Consider the following 22,376-nt stretch of genomic DNA (forward strand, 5'->3'; position numbering starts at 1 on the left):
CATCACCCCACACATATAGATTATACATAAAATTTCTAAAGGCATCCACTTCCCACCGCCAACGCCACGACTCACAACGCTTGTTATTACGGGGTGTAGCCACTGAGCTCTATGGAGAGGCTTTCCCATAGGTAACACAGCGTAATTTATGTAGCCGCCGCGCTGGTGTAGCGGCAGCCATGTTACACCACGCCTGATGCCCATGGTTTTTGAACTGCGGTGTTCGTTGGGTATTTGAAAGCAGCCGATGATTCCGTAATATATAGTGCCATGGTCAGCTGTGCAGCTTCTGGATGCAAGAATGGGTACAGGAATTCATCAGAGAGAGATTGCATTACATTTCACAAGTAAGAAATATATCTTGTTGCTAATTCTATAACATTAATGCATACTGCCCCCTGGAGTGGGGCAGCGGGAGATTCTTCCCCAGTATCCCTGCATGAGTGAGGCCACTAAAACGGGCCCATTTATATTCAGTCTCTCTCTCTCTCCATGTCCTCTTCTCTTCTGTTCACACTGTTTTGTAGATATTTCCATGTTTCTTCCGGCCTTTATCAATCTGGACATTGGGTTTCATGACATGGATAGTGCCGTAAAGGGTAAGTTCTGCACTGCAGCAACCTATGGCGTTGTTTTATACTCACTGGCTAAATGTCTATCTATCTATCTATTGCCAAACACCACAATCCCGTAAGGGGTAGCCATTTGACTGAGTTATTTGTTTTACAGGGAGGGACACTAACCCTCCACCAACCCATTTGTTGACACGTAGGGAGCAGGTATGGTTTGGTTATATGGTTACCACCCAGCGTTGTAAATGGTTTCTTGGCCTACAGGAAACCATTTGGCTTGTCACTCAACCCGATATAATTCGTTGAACTAGGCAGAAAAAAAATCATAATCCATATATGTTTCTGTATTATAAGCGACGAGTGTATCTTTATTAATAACCACTGCTTAGTGGAAATAAACTATTTGAATTTGAATTTGAGTGCTGGTGTTTCAATATGGCGACCAAAATCACATGCCCGCGGCAGAGATAGCCTCTCCATACTATAGAGCTCAGTGGGTGTAGTAGTACCATTGTGTCCTACCCAACTTGCCCACGTTAATCCGCCTATCTCACTAATTTTTTGCATAGTAACCACTGAACCAAATGAACTGCTGTTATGCACATGGCATCAGAGCTGATTACGTACACATTATGCTCGCCGCATTGACTATATTTACACATTATTTGGGGACCATATTGGAGTTCACTCTTTATCATTGTATCGACAACTGTTGTACTTATAGAACCTTTTTTCTTTATCCACTTTTATAGGCATGACCTAAAGTGATTTGTGTTGGACTGAACTGATCTGTTGCACCTGAGAGGACATACTGTTCATTCACTTTAACTTGGCAGAGATTTCCGTCCATTTGCAGCCTATTTCCTCGAACTCAGTGTCAGAATAAAGCAATATTACTGTCCTGCAGCCTTTCCTCAGCACTTCTTAGTAGCATCATATTCAAATGCAAATCTCATGTTATAACTTAGCATTACGAAATGGAGAAGGTCATTTTTACTTCTAGTTAAACAGCAGAGAATATAATATACATAAACGATCATGCAGAGATAACTAGTACACTCGCAGAAATGATATTTTGTTCACACCTTCAAGGAGATAACCTGATCACTCACTTTAGTAGATCTGACTGAGCGGAATTAGCCTGAATGAACCTCAGATAACTTAAGTTTATTGAAACATATCTGAACCGGACCTGAATTTTGCTGCAAGAATTTACCCAGAGTTATATTAAAGAATATGAAGTTGCCTGTACTGAAATGAATGGGATTATTATTCTAACACTTTGACAGCGACGTTTTTTCATCACTGAATGAAATCATCTGACGGTAGGTTATGCACGTGAGTCTGTGGCACCGGAAGAGGTAATGAAAATCGTGTTTAACCCTGTATCATAAAAATTTACGTCTCTTGAACGAAATCGTCTGGTTGTACCTTGAACAAAGTACCAAAAAGCCCGACCACCCATGTCAGAAGGTTAACTGAATGTCCCAGAACTGTACTTGACTGAACTTAATGGATGTACAAGGCGTGAATGAGCCTATACTCAGTTCATTTTAACTAGGTGTAAAAATTTGCCATCTCTCCGTCCTGACTGGTGAGCTGTAGTAAGAGATTAACATGAGGATATGGTGCTAGTCATGAAGAAGTGGTATAATAAGAACGTAGGGTTGCACTGATGTCTTTTTTTGCCTCTGAACAACGGGAAATAGACAGCAAAATTACGAACCACCAAATCCAAGCGAATGAACTCCAGTTTGCTTTACCCACCACGTAGCTATTTTACTCACGATAAGAAGAACCGCTAGTAGTGAGGAGATTAATAAAAAACATATCCAACCCCTCCGGTTAAAAAAAGTCTACCCACAGGCGTGCAAAATCGTCTGATGATAGTAAGAATAAACTGAAAATGTTATCAGATGGAAAGGAATAAACACTGAAACATAACGTCTGGAACATTGGGGTCTTGTATTTCCTCCTTGCTGTCACCAGACGATTTTTTCTGCTTAGGAAAAAACCTTAACAGAGAAGGCAGTAACTCCCTCAGTCCGATGACGTACTTTCCATTTTACTCTGGCTACCACGAGATTATTTTGCTCATCTTGACAGTCTGTGTATTCGTGAAGGAGTTAATGGAGGCTCCGTCTAAACCCTCCAGTTCGAAAAATCTCTCTGGACCTGCAAAATCGTCTAGATGCAGCAAGAATAGAATGAAAGCGTCGTCAGAGTGTAGTGGTTAATGACAGCCATACCTAACCCCCTTAAGATCGAAAAATCCATCCTAAGATCATTTCGTGGCAGCAAGAATAACAAATGACATCCACGACCTGAAGGGATTAACTGCGGTAATTCTGACTGGAATGAAAATTTGAGTCTCCAGTAATCCTTGTAGTTAAGCCACTAATCACATAATTGTAGATGAGTTAGTAAATGAGCTGGGGATTTGTGAAGTGAATATATTATCGGGTCCAAAAGATAACGCGTGTGGGTTGGGAAAATGAGTGTCGACCCCTTCAGTACGATTATGCATTTTATTTTATTATTGCCGTTTACAGACAATATTACTCAACCTTAGGGAGGTCTTTCGAAATATTGGATTCAGAATGGCCTTCGTCAATCCCAGAACACGACACGTCTTTCCTGTGGTCCAAAAGAAAGTTTGTGTAGTAGCTTCAACCTTAGGCTTATCTGAACGTGAACCCGGTGGACTGCAGACTGAAATTTCTCTTTTTTCCACTGTCCATAATCTTCCTTTCGATGGGCAGGGTGGGGACTGAGGGGTGCCTTTATAATCCGGCAGCTCCACCCCCCCGGTCATATCGGTGCCGCCAGGTGAAGGCGTTCCCTTCCAGCACACACACACACACACACACACACACACACACACACACACACACACACACACACACACACACACACACACACACACACACACACACACACACACTAATAATAATAATAATAATAATAATAATAATAATAATAATAAAACTAACGTACTGAAGGGGTAAGGTAATAAAATCAGCCATAAGTTTCCTGAATTATGTGATTATATAATAGAAATTTTAGGTTAATGCTAAAGACCGAAATGGCAAACGAAATAGAGGTGTTGGCAAATAAATTCCAACTCTTACATACCAAGGACGTTTTTTTTTTTTTTTCCTATATTCTAGTTAGGCTAATGTCAGACTGTTTTGTTTAACCAGGGAGAGACTTTACGAAACCGAGGAATTATTTACAATCTTCATTTACCTCTCCACTGCTTAAGGGATCCATTAATCTAAGTAATCGTGGGGATATACTAAGAACAAAAATAAAATGTAGGAGTATAGTATTAAATGTCATCACCGCTACATATTAATCGTATGTTAATCTTACGTAAATACTGTCATAAGAAGAAATTTTAGGACATCCCCAAAGCCCCCAGTTGCTTGTCGAAATAAACTCTTGGTGGAAATGAGAGTCAAATACTTCAGCTCTGGCTGGGAAGCAACGCACATCTCAAGAATTCTTACAAATCAGAGTTACCCCTACAAAATCATAGTTGCTGCAGAATTACAGTAGAAACAACCTAGGCATATCCAAAATGAGCCTATAATAAGAAAGAATATTAAACAAGTGCGAGAGACCGAAATTGCTAGCGCAACATAAACTCAGTGGGCAATGAGTGTTAAGCCTCAGCGAGTGTTCCCTTGACACCGACAAAATGCCTCACACTCATTTGCTTCCATCATCGTGATTGATTCAATCAAATGCCCTTTATACCCGCGCTGGCGGAGCACAAACGGGTGTTATGTTTTACTCGATGTGTCTGTCTGTCAGTCTGTCTGTCTGTCTGTCTGTGTGAAAATAACGCAAACTTTTTACCAAATATGGCGGAAGGGCTGGTGGTGCGGTAAGCTGAGAGGTTAGCCTGTTGTTTATAGAACATGCCAAAAGTCAAGGTCACAGGAAGGGGTACTTCAGAGTTTCGCGTGGCACATTCAGCTTGAACAGTCTTTATTCGATTTAAACCAAACTTGGCGAAAGGACTGAGGTAAAGCCAAAAACGAAGTAAGTCAGTGTTTAGAAGTCGGTCAATGGTTAGAGTTCGACCCGCATGTTTGTATGTGAAGAAATAACTAAAACACTTTATTTGATTTTGAAACTTGGTGGAAGAACTGAGGGTCAGCCCAGGGGATTACATGTAGTTTTTTTACAACAGTAGTTTTTGTAAAAGCCCAAGGTCATATGGCAAGGTCAACTTAAACAGTTTTGATCCGATTTACACCAGTCTTTGTTAAGCGTTCAGAGTCAGGCGGAAACAAAAGAATTGGATATTAAAAACATGTAATTAAATATCAAGGTTACAGGGAAATATCAAAAGTCAAGGTTACATGGTAAGGTCGGTTTAAACAGTTTCGATCTGATTTTGACCGAACTGTGTGGGATGGTTTAGAATACAGCAGGAATGGTTGGATTTGAGGTAGACAGCAGTCAGTTGATGGTTAAGGCCACAGGGGATAGTCAAATGTTCGATCCATTGCCTGGTTATTGGATATGAGTGTTGTGCTCTGACCGCTACTTCTTGTTCTTATTTATTTATTTATTTTTTATTGGTGCATGCGTTTCTCAGATGATGGGGAGTGATGGGCAGACAGACAAAGAGACAGACAGGCAGCTAATAGACAGATACTGTACATGACGGTCTTAGACGCCTGCGGATTTTGTGCTTTTCCTATTGTTCATTAGCGTAGGTTTTCCTGTGACAGGAAGGATACACATATACTAAATAGATAGATAAGTAGATAAACCAACAGACAGACAGACAAACAGATAAATAGATGCAAGTAGACAGGAAGATGTTAGAAGAATAATACAAGCTCTGAGGCAAATGAGTGTTAAGCGTCAACGCTTGTTTCCTTCATGTCGGTATTTTTTTTATATATATTCATTGATGTATGGATAAGTGAAATGATGAGGACTGACTGAGTAATATATGGATGATATTTGACTTAGGAGCTTCTTCCTTTTTTCCCTTGCTTTAATAGTTTTGGTGTGTGTGTGTGTGTGTGTGTGTGTGTGTGTGTGTGTGTGGTTGTAATGATGAGGATAGATATTTAAATAGATAGATAAATAGATAGATGGATGGATGGTTGGATAGATAGATAGAGATAGATAGAGTGATAGATATGGATATAGATAGATAGATAGACAGATAGGTACATACATAGACAGATATAGGTAGACTGATAGATGATGATTAACTCAGGCACCTGCATTAATTTATATTTGTTTATATATTATTCGGTCTAAGTATTTACATAATGGTGAGGATAGACAGATAGACAAACAGGCAGATAGACAGATGGTTAACTTATGCGCCGACAGGTATTTGCTTTGTTCAAATATTCAGTGGTGTATGTTTTTTGCGATAAGTGGAGTATACACACAAACACAGACAGGATAAGGGTTACATCATACCACTGAAATGTACTTTTATTTGACTTAGGGTAAAAAAAAAAAAAATCTGACACGAAATTATAATCAACGGAAATTTACACGAGTGCACTGTATACATGATACTCAACAAAATTTGCAGTTTAGACCTTAAAACTTTACAAATCGTGTATCAGACTTATGTAAGCACTCTTTGTGTTGCATGTAAAATATTGTTCCCAGCTGGGTAGGATTTTTGTATGTACAGTATACTTGCATGTAGATAGGTTGTAGATAGGAAGGTAGGTAGGTAGCAGAAATATTTGCGAGGCCTTCACGTTAATAATTTACTAGGTCTTTTAGCTACTTTTATTTTTATGTATTTGTTCTTTTTTTTTTTTTTTTTTTTTGGCGTAAGAGATCTCGTACCATCTTTTTGTCGACTTTCTCATACTGCACCTCAGTATGCTTTTCTGTGATTATGTGTGTATGTATGTATGTATGTATGTAGAGAGAGAGAGAGAGAGAGAGAGAGAGAGAAGTGGGTAATAAGGTGCAAGAGGCATCCCAAGTGGTGTTATGGTACGAAACCAATTTAAGCAATAGGAAGTGATTCACAGGGGTTTTAGATGGCATCTTTAACCCATTATCCAACACAGGGCACTACAAACCAACAAAGAAGAAAGAAAAAAGGTGTGCGTGAGTGAGAGTCCCAGAGCACAAATACTCAAATAATCGACTATTAGCAGGCTGGTGTTCACATGATCCAGGGGGACATAATCGCTCTCCTGACAGCGCACTAATGAGCGGATTCAGCCCTTGTCGTTTTTGTGAGGGCCGGTAATAGAAAATGATTAAGTATAAGCAGGGGATTGGCAATGATGTCTGACCTTCATTACTACACTATATGGCTTAATGACTCAGCCGTGTGACTCTAATGATGGGTGTGTATTAATATCTTTTTCATCGGGGATGTCCTGTATTTTTATGCTCATTCTTGCTCCCTTCGGACAACAATATTCAGCGTAGGAGAGCTTTTTCGAACTGTAGAGGTTACATAGAGTCTTCATTAATACAGTCACTACTAGAGCTCTCTCCCAGTCAAAATTTAACTGTCTGGTAGCGACAAAAATTAAGTGGAAAATATACGTGATGGGATTGAAATGACGTCCTTCTGTGCCTGTGTAACCTAATTACTTATCCGCGTAACTTTCGTATGGGGTGGGTAAGGTGTCATAAAATATCTTCAGTCTCAGGACATGTGTTTCGTTTTACTCTCACTGTCTCAGGCTGCTTGAACTTTGGTGAGGTTTTGCAAACTGGATGGGTTACATACAGCCTCCATTAACACCATTAGGGAGTAGTTTAATTACGTGAATTTCGTTAAAACAGACTTTACTAATAATTCAGATCTACCGACATGTCTCAAAAACGTCCCTTGATAATGCCATCATATCAGTCCTAAATGAGACAGTCCTGGCATATATCCAGTATGAACGGTGAGTATTAGCACCGAAGTGGCGACATGTAGAGGTGTCTGGCACACAGGAGACTGCTGGGTCTCAGGAAACGGTGTGTCAAATCTTTGCCTATGCAGTCAGACACATGACAAAACTATGGTAGGTATTAAATCACTCCATCAGCTTCACTTTTCATTTAAAATTTGCATAGTTACAAAATTACCGTCATAATTATCAGTGCTCACATTACGAGGCTGAAATGGATGTTTTAATGGCACTCATTTTTTGCAACGGGATTTAATGGACATAGTGAGAGTGTGCAACGCCCAACAAAAACCTGTGTGTCGACATAAATGGCTTCTTTTAGGGGGGGTAACGAGCTCGGATTTCATTCATTAAAGTACCGATAAATGTAGGAATATTTACCCTTCATCAATTGTGCACTTTATACTGACCCGTGAGACACCAGGCAGGCTCTCTCACTCTACGCTCTGTAAAGCCTTTCACACCTATACCCTTGCTTGAAGCATTGGATGGTGGCTGATGACTTGTGACAGAAAGTGGTGTTCCTCAACCCTACGAATTAGTTCCCTCATGGACTCGTAAATCACTGCATGAACGTGTGTGGTAGAACCGTCCACTCATGTCAGGCGTGTGCAGACTGGCCGTCACAATACGTACATATATACAGTATATATATATACATACATATATATTTTCCCCGTCATACTAATCACCAATCATCCCTGCCAATCCCGCTCACTTGTATCCGCTAACTCCATTCACTTCTGAAAAACCTGAACAGCCATGCATTGAACAAAATAATAATAATAATCATTGTAGCGATAAGGCGGATTTCGGACACAAACATATAATTATGTATTTGACCTGGATCGATGTACAGTCGCAGAAAACAGTATCGATATGCATTTTAGTCGAATGATTATGAAAATTTCCATCATATAATGAAAAGTTTGCCAAACTTGGAAGATCGTATCATTTTATCTCCCAAGTTATTGTTCTTTGTCCCCTTGCGTATCTTAATGAAGGAATGGCTATTTATGTACTCAACTGTGTATTTATCTGAGTAAATGTAATGGACGTGACGTCACCAAAAAGGTCCCAGAGGAACTTCCATTGACAGAAATTGAACTAAATTAATCTGTTCGGGTGTAAAAATGGCAAAAAAAAAAGAAAAAAAGTATAATTTTACTTCGTGTCAGTGAGGCTTTGATTGATAAAAGTTTAACTCTTTAATGTCTCGGATTTCCCTCTCCTGAATAAAATCGTCTTGTGCCCGCCAAAATATAATTCCTGGGGTATCATTGGCACAGAATGAGGTACGCGAGATGGTGATGTTAGCATCTGACGACTACTACATTTTCTCTCAGTTGAACAATATCAGATTTAACCGTAGCGAAAGGGTTAAAGATGAGGGGTGACTTCTGTGTTATCCCCTTCAGTTTGATGACTTATTTGTTTTATTTTCTTCTTGTTTTGCTCTGATGACCTTTTCCTCATTTCTTGTTGCAAGTCTGTGGCGGATTTTTTCAGATCAGGATAATTTTCCGAACTTGAGGGGTTATATACAGCTTTCAACATCTCGTTCGCTTCTAGAGATACTTCGTGGTTAAATAAAGTCGGGGAAATATTCATGTGATGACGTATTTTCCATCTAATTCTTGCTACGTCCAGGCGACTTTATTCCCTTAAGGAGAGGCTTTTCGAATTGGGGGGGGGGGTCAGATATAGCCTTCATTAACCCCTTCCCTACAAGACACCTCCCTTAATCTGAATAAAATCGTCTAGTGGTAACAAGAACACACGAAAATAATTCCTAGAGTGAAGAGATTAAAATGAAAAAATGCGACACTCGATTCAAACGTTTAAGGAAATTCCGATGCCCACATTCACCTTTAAGAATTGAACCCAAGAGCCCGGATTCCCCCAGTCTTCTTTTTTATTCACTCGACGCTGGATTATTCACTCAGACCTTGTTTATTCACTAGAGCACCACTTCCCACACAACAGTTATCCAGTACATGTTGTTCAGGTCTTTTGGTCTTTATAACACTTTCACCTTGGTAGCCTTTTATTTTTTATTATTTATTCATTAATTTGTTTATTTATTCATATTTGGGGAGGTGAATGGGAGGTAGGGGAGTAATGGAGTCTGCCCAGGCAATTAACTGGTCTCTTACCCAGCGCTGTACCGGAGGAAAGGGGGGAAAGGGAGGGAGGAAGACGAGGAGGAGGAAAACACAGGGAGGGAAACAAGAAAAGGGAAAACACAGGGAGGGAGGGAAACGAGATTGGGAAAACACAGGGAGGGAGGGAGACGAGATGGGGGGAAAGCACAGGGAGGGAGGGAGACGAGATGGGGGGAAAGCACAGGGAGGGAGGGTGACGAGAAGGGAGAAAGCACAGGGAGGGAGGGAGACGAGAAGGGGGAAAGCACAGGGAGGGAGGGGGGGAGACGGAAAGGGGAAAAATACAAGGAGGGATCGCAGCACTCTCCCCGACAAACTGGACTCTTCAACTCGCTTTCGGATGCTCTGCTCTGGTGCACCTTTTCAACCTCATTGTACTGTAGATCAATGATTCCTTCTCTTCAGCTTTTCTTGTTCTGCCAGATGGTTTGAAATAGCGTCATGTAGTTTATTCTTGCTGTCTCCGAGCGATTTCAGTCAACTCAGCAAAGCCCTTTAGGATTGAAAGGGTTAATGAAGGTTGTATCTCATTCACCACATCGAAAAACGTCCCTTAAACAGTATCCAAAATCGCTTGAAAATAACAGGAACCAAATAAAAAAGACGTCCTCTGGGAAAAAAGTTTTATGCACACTTTTCAGTCCGCTTTGTCTGTCGCAGTTTCCTTCTCTCATCCCACCACGGACAATGGGTAAACTTTTGAACGCACGCCAGCAATCAAAGCTAGGGAACAGCAGGTCAGCGTGATAGCCAGCAGGTCCCGTACGGATGTGGCGATTAATATTTCTCAATAGAGGTTTGCAAATGTCCTCACTTTCTGCCAGGTTCAGGATATTGATGATGATGGCGCCCCTTTTATTTTTTTATGTTGCAACTTTCGAACGATTTCTTTCAACTAAATCCATTCATCCCGTTAGCGTATTTTGTGGCTTGTTTTGTATTTCAAGACGATTTATTGGCCCCGGGACAGACTTTCCGAATTTAAGGGGTTTGATATAGCCTTCAGAAATCCCTAGAGTACCAGAGAGTAATCAAAAGTTAAATATATTCATCCAAACACAGCACCGATAAAATAGAAAGAACGTCCTTGGAGTGAAAGGGAAAAAAGGATATTCAGTTCTTCAGTGCAAACCCAAATTTGTCGTGTTTTCCTGCTACCAAGCTATTTTATTCAGCCCGCAAGCGACTTCTCCATACAGAGGGACGTAACGCTTTCATCGTCATCATTTTTCCCGACAGTTTTCCCTCTCTCACAATGTGAATGGGTCGGAGCCGGTAACAGAAAAGGGAAATAATTAAACTTGGAGAACAGACAGAGTGCTTGTGAAAATGGATCACACTTATTCACTCATCTTTCTGTGGGAGACTAAGAGAGAGTATGTGAGTGAGGTAGAGGGGAGGAGGGGAAGGGACAGACCAAGGATGAGATTGCAGGATGGTGCAGTGGTGTACGAGTGAGGGGGATGTGAGAGAGAAAACATGGGGCGTGATGGCAGACAGAATGACATTGAGGCGATTCGTTTGTGGCCACACCTTCCGGAATCAGAGGGTGTGATAACAGGTAGGTAAATAGGTAAACAGATAAATGAATAGACAGACTGATAAATAGATAGACAGATAGACAGACAGACAGACAGACAGACAGACATAAAGACTTCGACAGTATAGGCTGCTACTGGGCCTAAACTTTATCATTATTACGTTAGCTGTATTCCTAATCATAATGAGAGAATTAAATATACTCCTCATGCTGGAATACCGTAGTTCATAAACCTGAAGATGGTCCAAGTCGGTCCGATATTGTTGTACCCTCACGGGAAGCTAAATTTCCAGGATTTGGTTGTAGTAACTTCCAGTTTCACAACTCACCACACACACACACACACACACACACACACACACACACACACACACACACACACACACACACACACACACACACACACACACACACACACACACACACACACACACACACACACACACACACACACACACACACACACACAGAAAGACCATATCCCGTAAAAACAAAAGGGGGCACTTGTGATAAAAAACAATAAGCAGCGTGGTTTATCGAAGCATTTGGCCCGTCCTGAGGAATTTAGTCGGCCTACACTCTCATTAGCCCTGGACATAATCGTTTGCTGATTCCATGTCGTAAATTCTGATTAACCTGGGTACCGGAGAGAGCATAGTGGTGGTGGTGGTGGTGGTGGTGGTGAAAGTGTGGTGGTGGTGATTTTGGCGGTAAGATGTTGTGGTGATGGTGGAACTTCGTGGGGATGATGATAGTGGTGGTGTTGAAAATGTAGTAGTGGTGATTTTGGTGATTGGATTTTGTGGTGATGATGGGACTAGGTGATGATGGTGAGGGTGAAATTGTGGCGGTGGTGATGAGATCTAGAAGTGAAAATGTGGCAGTGGTGATGGTGGTGAAATGTGGTACAAGTCATGATGTTCCAGGGGCCTTATGGTGATGATGTTTTTGTTGGTGGCGGTGGTAGGGCATATTGTAGTGGTGATAATGAGTATTCCAGTGATGGTGGTGGTGGTGGTGACTAAGGGTGATGATGATGTATTGGTGGTGCTAGTGGGGACTAGTGGTGGTACTTTGGTGGTAATGATGGGTCATAGTGATTAATGGTGAAAGTGGGCGGTGGGTGGTGGTGATGGGTAGTCCTGACACTGGCGGGTTCTCATGGTGACAAGATGATGGTGGTGATAAATTGATGGTGGTGGTGGTGGTGATGATGGTAAATTATTCGTGGTGGTGAAAATAGTGGTGGTGATGGTCAAGCCTAGCCGTGATAATCAGCTGGAGGAGGTAGGGCACAGTAAATGGTGTCGTTATTGGTAATGCCGTGGTAGTGATAGTGCCGTTGTGGTGCGGGAGGCTGTTACGGATAATATTAGTAGAAACTGACACGCTGAGAGTTGGCATAGAATGAGCGGTCTTCTCGTTAGTCTCCATAACACCTCTTCCTTAATGATATATTTTGTCAGTTTTCATCTTACTCTCGTGTGTGTTTTATGTATTTTTGTAGACGTTTTATGTCTTTTTAAACGTTTTGTGTATCTTTTTAAACGTTTTGTGTATCTTTTTTAACGTTTTATGTTTGTTTTTAAACTTTTTATGAATCTTTTTAAACGTTTTATGCATCTTCTAACGTTCTATGTGTTTTTAAACGTTTTATGTATCTTAAACGTTTTATTTACCATCTTAAACGTTTTATGTATCTAAACCTTTTGTGTATATTTTTAAACGTTTTATGTATCTTCTTAAACATTTTATGTATCTTTTTAAACGTTTTATGGATCTTATAATGTTTTATGTACCTTTTAACGTTTTAGGCATCTTTTTAATGTTTATATATCTTTTTAAATATTTTACGTATCTTTAGTACTCTGGACACAGTTGCATTAATCTCGTGAATCAGGCGCAGTCTTAGTTTATGCTTGCAGACGATTTTGTTCAGCTTAAAATAAAAAGGTCTTTCGTACTGGGAGAGTTACTAAAAGTCCTGTCTGAGATCTCCAGTTTGAGGACTCTCCTGAACTGAATAAAATCGTCTGGAGGTGGAGCGGATAAAATAAGGGAATGGATAACACAAAAGATTATTATCATGCCCTATGGAGAAATGATCTGTCACACGTTTAATTAATCTTACAATTATCTCTAGACTCTTTCACCTCGATTGATAGATATGTGTAGTCAGTTTGGAAGGTCATTTTAACTAGTAACCAAAGAGACTCATTCGTATCTCATAACTAAGCCTCATCGATTTTCACACGAGTACGTAATACCATTCAATTTCTTGGAGTAACCTAGTTCCTTCAGGTGAAAGCTAACTGACCATAATAAGTTAGAGATAATAGGGAGCCTACCAGGACAATGAAAACATAACTCAGTGTGGAAATGACTGGCTTAGTAAGGATAATTTCTTTACATGGTGGTTGGTCGTCTTAATGGTCAGTCCTGGTGGGTATTATTAGCTTTAACTCCTTTATTACGAGGAGTATTACCTGAGCTCGATGAAATTAGCTGTCGGTGATAAGGATGAGGGATAAATGCATGGCTTCATTGCTTTTCTTAGTGTCGATGGTTAGTGGTCAGCTCAGTAGGTGTTAATGGGAGATATTATATGATGCGACCTTTCAGTTACAAGAGAGACCTCCTAAGTGGAATAAAACTGACGAAGGTAAGAATAGAATAGAAATTACAAAATATTTAATAGATAGACTTTAGTGGTCATCTTAACAGGCCGTAATGGGGAGCACTGCAAGTTTTACCCATTCATTACGATGATCCGAATAAAACTCTCAGGCTGCAGGACGGATAAAATAAAATGATATCCGGTTCAAAGGAGTACAAAGGAAAGCAAACAGCAACAGACCTTATGGTCCTTTCGAGGTTGTTTGTTACAGAGTAGACTGTGACTACGAGATCTATCTCTACATGCTGAAAGATAAGGATAGTACAGCAAGAAGGCTCCCCTCGCTTCCAAACCCTCCGGTTAAAACTGGCAAGAAAAAGTGAGAAAACCACCATGCAGCATGGAAAAACTGATATGGAAATTTCATAAGAAAGACTGAGAAAGGAAAGCTACATTCTCTAATACTTTATCTATAAGCTACCAGTATGATTAACCTGAAAGAGAAAGTAGTAAAGTAAAATGAATAATCAAATAAATAAATAACTAATGCATGACACTATGTACGGGTACGTTGAGTTGACGGGGCGTCTGCGGACACAGCGTGGAAATTGCACAGTGCACAGTGTGGATGTTCAGGGGTGGTGCGGCAGCCTTGCCTGGCGCTATTCGGGTTAATGCTCTACTGTGAATCCGAGATTAGCGGTCAGGTTAGTGGATGCAAATTGGGGATTAATTCCAGCTGTAATTCATTCACTCCAGTGACGTATAATAAATTCGTATTGGTACCTCCAGACAGTCTCTCTCTCTCTCTCTCTCTTTCTCTCTTTCTCTCTCTCTCTCTCTTGTTAGAAGATATTTTCGAGCTAGAGGGGCTGGATACGGCATTCAGTGACACCTTCGCCCCCCAAAATCCACCATTACAATAAAACCGTTAAAGCTAGAATAAATAAATCAACAAAAATAAATTAGTAAATAAAGATCGCGAGGAGCATGTAATTTTTTCTAGACAATAAAATCCATAGAGCACAACGCGATTCTGTATTTCGAAAAGTGAAACAGTGCTGAGGATAACACATTAAGTATCTCTAAAATATGGTGGCCGTGGAGCTGTTAATATGACCCAGTATGCCAATAATTTTCACTCCCCAGCTTAACAAATACAGATACATCCTATATATTTTACAACACAGAATGCTCATAAATTTGCCAAGCTCTGGGGCGTTTGGCAGGACTTTTGAACATCGTGAAGCGCGGTCTCTTTTGCACAGATGGATCCGTTGCACTGTCTCCTGAGCGATTTATTCTGCTTATGACACTTGGCCCTCTGAACTCCAATGACGTTTTTTTAAGCTTCGTTCTTGCTTCCACCTCACGAATCTAGCTTTGGGAAGAGTTTTCATGGAGGAGTGTAATTGGGATCTTTCCTGGCTCCTTCACTGCGAGATTTCCCAAAGTTAAAGAAGAACAGAAGTAGCAACAATAAATTGAGAGAGAGAGAGAGAGAGAACGTCAGTGGATTAAACGGATCAACACCAACATTACGGCGACGTCTTTTTTTATTTTTTTTTTTTTTCCAGGATATTTTCTTCAGCTTATGAGAGTTCCTAGCATAGAAGGGATTAATGGGTGCTTCATCTAATCCCCCCCCTTTCGAAAATACTGTCGTAAGCTGAATTAAATCGTCCGCAGATATCAAGCAAAATATTAAAATGGCATCGTAGAATTAGTTTTGTTAATATTATCTTTTACGATATTTTTCTGTCCATAATATCGGATATAAATTTGTACTACGCAGAATGAGTCGCAGAGGAACAGGTGCTACGAAATCTCCAAAACTATATGGTTGAATATTCCACAAGTTAACTATTAGCATAAAATTAGCTGTAAACGGTAATTGAAGCCACATTTTCTGTTGTTCAAAGTATTAATTGAGTACGATAGACACTGAAAAAATAATGCAATAAAGACGAACATAGCTGAATGAAATAAAACTGAATAAAGAAAAAAACAATTGGATATAACAAAAGAACAAAACTGAATATAATAAAAGTACAGAACATAATATAACAGATTCACAGAATTGAATATCACAAAAGAACAACTGAGTATAACACGAAAGAACAGAACTGAATATAACACAAGAACAGCACAGACTATAACAAAAGAACAGAGCTGAATATAACACAAGAACAGAACAGACTATAACAGAAGAACAGAACTGAATATAGCAAGAAGAGAACAGACTATAACAGAAGAACAGAGCTGAATATAACACAGGAACAACAGACTATAACAGAAGAACAGAGCTGACATTCACAAAAGAACTGAACTGAATTTAACAAAAGAACTGAACTGAGTAGAACAAAAGAACCTGAATATAACATTAAAGAAGAGAACTGAATATAACAAGACAACTGAATGTAAGAAAAGAACAGAGCTGAATACAACAGAAAGAACACAGCCGAATATGAGAAAAACAGAGCTGAATATAACAGAGAAGAACAGAACAGAATATAACAGGGAAGAACAGAGCTACATAGAACAGAAGAACAGACTATAAATGCGACTGTGGCAAATAAACCTCAGTATCATAAACAGGTATGGAAAGTAAAACCCATGTTGATAAAGCTGAATACATGGCAAGAGTACCGGTAAGTTGTAAAGAAAGTAGGTAAGTAAATAAATGATTGATATACAGAGGACTACAACTGAATACAGATATTTTATTTTACAGATCAACAAAGCTGTAATGCCTTGTTTTATTCCTCTTTACCTCCTGACTATTTGATTTAGCTCTAGGAAGGACCTGCCGTAGGTAAAGGGTTAGCTAAGGCTCTATCTGACTAACCCCTTTATTATGATCGGTCTCTTCTTAGCTGATAAAATCGTCTGTCGGTAACAAAAGGAAAGCAGAAGGAAATTGTCTTCGAAGTATTAGGGGTAAGAGTCAGCACAGTTTTATAGCATCATCACACGCAGCAGGAACTATCCGCGTATATTGAAATCGCGTATATTGCAGATAATACTCCTTGTACATGCTAGAAAAACCTAGCATGTTTGTTGCTACATGTAATGTTCCTAATATTTATTCTCTTTACGGTTTGTTCAGAGCTTCGTCTGCATCTTCAAAAGTACAGTACTAAGGTAAATGCCGGTCCATATTGTAACGTTTTCTCGTTTGCTAGGTCTTGGAGTACTTTGGTGCGAATGTGTGTGTGCATATATAAATATATATATATATATATATATATATATATATATATATATATATATATATATATATTTGCATTCTTTTAATCATATTTAATACCAGTAGTTTATCAAACCACTTTTATTTTTAGTGTTGCAGAAGGCATAACAATTGTGATCAATGTGAATGTGTTTATTCTTCTGTATATGTATGCATGTTGACAAATTTTTCATGCATGTCTTTAGTATTTTGCATCAAAACTGACCCATGATTATTTTGTGCTTGGGCTTGAAAAGAAGTGATCGTACTTTGGTGCAAACCCATCAGAAATCAATATCACATGCCAGGGTCACAGCTCAGGGCGTAGCGTTATCTCATGAGTGTCTGAGCCAGTTTGGATCACATCTAACATATACTTAGTGCGTCAGGATGGGAAGAAGTGATTCAGTTTTGGACCAGATCAATAAAAAAACAAGGTCACGGATCAAAGTTAAAGTTTGGGAGTCGCGATACTGTGCTGTCTGAACTATCTTAATCAACTTGTTTGGGGTGTTCTCACTGTGTATTAGTGTTTTAATATTTCTGGTGTTCATTTCGCAGTCTGATGTCATTCCTGAACACGTTTACTCTTATTTGGCTTGTCTCGGCAAGGTGTCAAAATAAGGGTGTCAATTTGGTAGAGTGAACTGGAATTCTGAAGCTAAGCTACTATTGCTGATTATAGGATGTTTTTCGCTCAATTTTTTATATACTCGAAGGAGGTAGTACACATAGTGATGTAGGTCGATTCCAAATCTCATTTAAAATACTGATGACTAATATACTGAATATCTGAGGATGCAATCTATTCATCGTCGGAGCTTAAATTAGTTTTCCACACGACAGATCAAAAGCTTTTAACAGCCTTCATATGGCACCTCCTCGGTACAGTACAATATACCAGTATTAATGGATGCCACGCATACCTTGCCGTTGTATCAGTAAAATGGGTACCTAGGATTTCGGAAACATGCAGTATTTTAATATATACTTGATTAAGTTTGGTCACGTTCTTGTTTCTAGACATAAGCTTCCCTGTACTGGACCCTTTGTAATTACCGAGAAAAATAATGCATACTACAGACAGTTTTCATTTGTTAGGCGCTAAAACTACACTATGTAAAAAATAATAAACTGCTACTAATTTTCAGTAAATGACTAATCAATCTAGGTTATAACAACCCGTGAAAACTTCGACATTTAGCTGGCATCATTAATCTGCAATGCAACAGGTTACCGTGGAAATGAAGACCTAATACAGGATCGTAATACGCGTTCTGCTTTACGAATATTTGTTGCTTGTAGTAGAGACTGGTAACCCATATAGTAGTTACATTTACTGGTGTAGTTTCGAGAAGATAATTTTGTCCTGATATACTGAATCCGTCATGACTGGGGGGAAAAAAAAAAACACTCTATACCATCACATTTCCTGGTATACATGTGAGTCAGTACTTTTTTGTTGTGCAGAGAACCTTCATAATAAGTTGGCGTGGCGTTGTGTTTCAAAAATATTGCAACTTTCTCAATATAAGCCGTGGCAAAACTGGCAGCTTAACTATAGGCAGCAGTGAATCTTTTGTTGAGCGTTTTTCTATAATTTAATTTGGACTTAACATGAAAAACGAGCGTAAGAAAAGATGATTCATAACATGGCCAGACTGTTATGAATCCTCTGTAATTCCTGAGAGCAATAACATTATAGTAATAACAATTGCTGATGTAATTCTGAGATCTTAATTTTCAGTGACTGATTAATTATTTATAGTTATGGGGCATGCTGTACAAGATCATGAATATTTCCGGGCTGATAAGGGGAAAATTCATAGCAGCTGAATTTGCTAGTGAGTCTATGGAATCGTATTTCATATACCTGCAGGTCTATGAATAAACCATGGATGTTTTTAAGTGTACGGTAACTACTTTATCTCCTTTCAAATGGTTTTGTAAATTAGGAAACGCAGTAATTTTAGAAGTGGGACTGGTACTAAAACAAAATTTATTCCGTTATTTATTTTGGACTTATTAAAATAAAGCAACATGACACCTTAAAACGAGGCCTTATTGTACTGTATCTGAAAGCTTCACCGTTTATATTATTTTTATTTGCTGTAACTGAGTGTCGCGTCCAGTCGGTTATCGCTTTTCTAACTTCTAAACGATTACATAGAATTTAAGGAAGATTTTTTCCAGTGTCAGGGCTGTAAACAATCTCCATCACCCCTTCTAGCACTCTAAACTTTTTCCAGGTAATTCTTGACGACGTAGACGATTTTGCTCAGTTGTGCTAAAGACTCAGGATAGTCATTCAGTGTGGCGTCAAATGGATGAGTGGATGGTGACAAATCGATCCATAATGTGAACAGCTGTTATTTATCCAGCCATCATCATCTCCTTTATTGCCCCATCAGTAGCGTAGGAGTCCGGATCTAGGCTACTTAGTTCCGGCATTTAACCCCTTCAGTCCGATGACGTATTCATTGTATTAATAACACCTCCTGACGATTTTATGAGTTTTGAGAGCCCTTTCTAGTTTCAGGGGTTAACTTTAAGCCTTACCAACTCTATCAGTACCACAGCTGAATAAAATCCCTGTATAAAATCATTCGGTTGTTGATTGATGAAAATGAAAAATATGTCATAGGGCTGAAGGGGTTGAAGCACGAGCATCCAGTCCCTCTTCTCTGAGTGGCATTACGTCCACAATAAAGCCCAACCATTCCTTCAGTGTAAATCCTCATACACCACATCCGGTTGGAGGACCTTGACCTGCTACACCACCAGGCTTCTGTTTTGTTATATGGGTATTGCCAAGAGTGCTTTTTGGGGGTAGGGGGGGAGGTTACAGGAAATAATTTGGTTTGTCATTCACTGGAGAGTCACCTGAAGGCAGCATCAAGTGAGTGGATGAGGATGTCCCCACCTACCAATCTACCAAAGTTATAATTTAAATAAAGCCATATTATTAGAATCCACAAAGGAGAAAAAATAATCCATAGATCAATCAATGTCCTGAAACCCCATCCTCGGTCTGACAAGGTAATTAAGGTAACACAAACTACCTGGATTTTTAGGCAACTTACACTTACCTTGACTGGAACCTGTTTTTTGTCTCGTGCCACGCTTCAGTTTAATTTCTGGCACTCTTATTAGTGGGAGAGAGAGTCGGGATGATGATGATGATGAGGAGGAGGAGTTGGAGCAGGAGGAGAAGGAGAAGAAGGAGGGAAAGGAAGAGTATGATGATGATGATGATGATCAGGAGGAGGAGGAGGAAGAGGCGTATAATGATGATGATGATGATGATGATGACGGTAATTACAATGATGATGATGGATGAGGAAGAGGCGTATGATGATGATGATGAAAGAGGAAGAAGAGTAGGGTGATGACGATGGTGATGATGATGATGATGATGATAACTTTAGCGAGACATCCCATATTACGGCTCAGATGGCCATAACACTTTAGTATATCTTGTATTTTTGTACTTGTTAATATATTCGTGCTGCCTCAACGATATTTTTTGAAGCCCTAAAAAAAAGAAAGAAAAAAAAACTTTCGAGAGGTAAGGTTAAGCATTCGTTATCCCCTTCACTAACAGCAGGATCTCTTGAATTATATAAAACAGTCTGTCGTTAGCTAGAATAAAATGATAAATGACTTCGAGTGATCAGCCTTTGTTTCCTTCTTCACAGTGGGTTGAAAACAATCGTCTTGAGATATCAGTGTTTGATTAAGAGGTCTTCTAATTTCACACCTCAAGCCCGATGACGCATTTTTGTACTGTCGCTCCTGCCAGACAGTTTTATTCACATTGGTATACTTCATAAACTGGAGGGCTTAGATACAGTCTTCATTAACCCCAGATGACAAAAACTGAAAATAATAATAATAATAATAATAATAGTAAAAGCAATAATAATAATAACAGTAGTAGTAGTGGTGGTAGTAGTAGTAGTAATAGTAGTAGTACTAGTAATGGACGATGATAATAATAATAATAATAATAATAATAATAATAATAATAGTAATGATAATGATAATAATAAAATAATAATGATAATAATAATAGTAATAGTAGTAACAATAATGAGCAACAATAATGATAATGATAACAATAATAATAATGATAACAACAACAACAATCACAATAATGGCAATAACTAAAACCGTCAGAAGTGTAACCTTAAAAACGTTTGCAACACAGTTCGCGTCAGCTTTCGTGCCCAGTTTTCATATACATGGGAATGTGGACGCGTTATATGGCCCGGAGCGCAACAATGTCCGACTTTCCATCATAGAATTGTTGGTGGATTTTGTGTACCTTTCCACTTTTACCCGTTTTGCTTGTGTGGTGTCCAGAAGAAGTAAAATAGCGTCCATTAGGGCTTTATTTCTTTACTACTACCATTTAGGGCTTTATTCATGCGACAAATCTTTACTTAATTAACCCTAGAAACCCGTGACGTATTTCTTTTTAGTTTATTCTTGTCCTGAAGCTGAGCAAAATCGCCTGGAAATATCATGGGACTGAGGATGTAAAGCATTGAATCGTCCGGTTAATATCGTGGTATTCTGCGTGCGGAAGGAGAGAGAGAGAGAGAGAGAGAGAGAGACTCGTATTTTGGTGAACTATACGTTTTTGGCCCTTCATATTACATACTGCTTACACTGTGGTCGTATTTTCGTCGGGTATAAGGCTCCCTAGCATCTCTTCCTTGATGATTCATTTTCCTAACTACCCATTAACATCCTCTTTTTTTTTGCTTCTTATATCTTTTTAATGTGGGTATAGACTGCATAAATAACACACAAGAGTATATTAACGGGGCAGGATCAGAAGTAAACCGGTAAGGATGAGGCGTCCGTAAGCATCCTAACCGTCTGAGAATCCCACCTTCATGATATTCTGGTGTATGCTGTTTCGATGATTTTAAAGACGACGTAGATTACATTAATAACGTACAGTCGCGGACATAAATATTGGTCCACTTCATCACGATACATAAGGAAACAGTGAGCAATGATTTATGAAACTCAGGATGCGATATTGGAAGCCCTTCAAGCTTTTCGCAGTGTTACGTAAGTTTCATAAATGGCCAGCTCAAAAGTGGGGTGATATTTCTGTTAGCAACTGTACATGAGGATATTAACACCTTCATTGTTGTTTTTTTACTTTCAGATTTTTTTTTTTTTGGCTTACGAGATTTTTTGAACATTAGGTGTTAGCCTTTAGTATCTCCTTTTCTTACCGTGGGGTTCTGTGTATCTGAATATGAAGTTAACAACAAAAAGATGTTTAACTGAATAGTTGGAGAGATAAAGTATAT

This window comes from Coenobita brevimanus, chromosome 72 (assembly GCF_032717465.1).
Source record: "Coenobita brevimanus isolate Jiangsu-jjx chromosome 72, ASM3271746v2, whole genome shotgun sequence".
In the NCBI taxonomy this organism is placed as follows: domain Eukaryota; kingdom Metazoa; phylum Arthropoda; class Malacostraca; order Decapoda; family Coenobitidae; genus Coenobita; species Coenobita brevimanus.